We start from the raw sequence: 2595 nt of genomic DNA, 5'->3' as shown, positions 1-2595 counted from the left end.
TCAAAATAGTTTTCAATCAAATATTTTTTATTTCTAATTTCAAAGTCTTTTTCAAAAATCACTTGATTTCTTTTCCACTTTCATTTTCGAAAATCAATTAGTGTTTTTCAAAAATGTTTTCAAAATCCTTTACTTAATTTTCGAAAATTACTTCCCTTCTTCTCACATCCTTCTATTTATGGACTAACACTATTCCTTAATGCAAAATTCGAACTCCATCTTCTTTGATAAGTTCGAATTTTCTACTGCTGTCTTCTATTTTTCTTTTCCTCTGACACCTAAAGGAATCTCTATACTGTGACATAGAGGATTCCATATTTTCTTGTTCTCTTCTCTTTCATATGAGCAGGAGCAAAGACAAAAGCATTCTTGTTGAGGCTGATCCTGAACCTGAAAGGACCTTGAAGAGAAAACTAAGAGAAGCCAAAGCACAACTCTCTGTAGAGGACCTAACAGAAATCTTCAAAGAAGAAGAACACATGGCAGCCGAAAACAACAACAATGCCAACAATGCAAGGAAGGTGCTGGGTGACTTTACTGCACCTACTCCCGACTTCTATGGGAGAAGCATCTCTATCCCTGCCATTGGAGCAAACAACTTTGAGCTTAAGCCTCAATTAGTTTCTCTAATGCAACAGAATTGCAAGTTCCATGGACTTCCATTGGAAGATCCTCATCAGTTTTTAGCTGAATTCTTGCAAATCTGTGACACTGTCAAGACTAATGGGGTTGACCCTGAGGTCTACAGACTTATACTATTCCCTTTTGCTGTAAGAGACAGAGCTAGGACATGGTTGGACTCTCAACCTAAAGAAAGCCTGGACTCTTGGGAAAAGGTAGTCAATGCCTTCTTGGCAAAGTTCTTTCCACCTCAAAAATTGAGTAAGCTTAGAGTGGAAGTCCAAACATTCAGACAGAAGGAAGGAAAATCCCTCTATGAAGCTTGGGAAAGATACAAACAATTAATTTCTGAATGGAGCATCATAGGAATTTTCTATGATGGTCTCTCTGAACTATCCAAGATGTCTTTGGATAGCTCTGCTGGAGGATCTCTTCATTTGAAGAAGACGCCAGCAGAAGCTCAAGAACTGATTGAAATGGTTGCAAATAATCAATTCATGTACACTTCTGAAAGGAATCCTGTGAACAATGGGACTAGTCAGAAGAAAGGAGTTTTTGAGATTGACACTCTGAATGCCATATTGGCTCAGAACAAAATATTGACTCAACAAGTCAATATGATTTCTCAAAGTCTGTCTGGAATGCAAAATGCGCCAAGCAGTACTAAGGAAGCTTCATCTGAGGAAGAAGCTTATGATCCTGAGAACCCTTCAATGGAAGAGGTGAATTACATGGGAGAACCCTATGGAAACACCTATAATCCTTCATGGAGAAATCATCCAAATCTCTCATGGAAGGATCAACAGAGACCTCAACAAGGTTTCAACAATAATAATGGTGGAAGAAACAGGTTTAGCAATAGCTAGCCTTTTCCATCATCTTCTCAGCAACAGACAGAGAGTTCTAAGCAGAATACCTCTGACTTAGTAACCATGGTCTCTAATCTAATTAAAACCACTCAAAGTTTCATGACTGAAACAAGGTCCTCCATTAGAAACTTGGAGGCACGAGTGGGTCAGCTGAGCAAGAAAATTACTGAACTCCCTTCTAGTACTCTCCCAAGCAATACAGAAGAAAATCCAAAAGGAGAATGCAAGGCCATCAACATGGCCAAATTTTGGGAGGAAGGAGAGGCAGTGAACGCCACTGAGGAAGACCTCAATGGACGTCCACTGGCCTCCAATGAGTTCCCCAATGAGGAACCATGGGAATCTGAGGCTCAAAATGAGATCATAGAGATTCCATTGGACTTACTTCTGCCATTCATGAGCTCTGATGAGTATTCCTCCTCTGAAGAGGATGAGTATGTCACTGAAGAGCAAGTTGCTAAATACCTTGGAGCAATCATGAAGCTAAATGACAAGTTATTTGGAAATGAGACTTGGGAGGATGAACCCCCTTTGCTCACCAAAGAACTGGATGACTTGTCTAGGCAGAAATTACCTCAAAAGAGACAGGATCCTGGGAAGTTTTCAATACCTTGTACCATAGGCACCATGACCTTCAAGAAGGCCTTGTGTGACTTAGGGTCAAGTGTGAACCTCATGCTTCTCTCTGTAATGGAGAAGCTAGGGATCTTTGAGGTGCAAGCTGCAAAAATCTCACTAGAGATGGCAGATAACTCAAGAAAACAAGCTTATGGGCTTGTAGAGGATGTTCTGGTAAAAGTTGAAGACCATTACATCCCTACTAATTTCATAGTCCTAGAGACTGGGAAGTGCATGGATGAAACCATCATCCTTGGCAGACTCTTCCTAGCCACAGCAAAGGCTGTGATTGATGTTGATAGAGGAGAGTTGATCATTCAAGTGAATGAAGAATCCTTAGTGTTCAAGGCTCAAGGATATCCCTCTGTCATCATGGAGAGGAAGCATGAAGAGCTCCTCTCAAAACAGAGCCAAACAGAGCCCCCACAGTCAAACTCTAAGTTTGGTGTTGGGAGGCCACAACCAAACTCTAAGTTTGGTGTTGAAC

Source organism: Arachis stenosperma, chromosome 10 (assembly GCF_014773155.1).
Source record: "Arachis stenosperma cultivar V10309 chromosome 10, arast.V10309.gnm1.PFL2, whole genome shotgun sequence".
NCBI lineage: Eukaryota > Viridiplantae > Streptophyta > Magnoliopsida > Fabales > Fabaceae > Arachis > Arachis stenosperma.
This window is presented reverse-complemented; position numbering follows the sequence as displayed.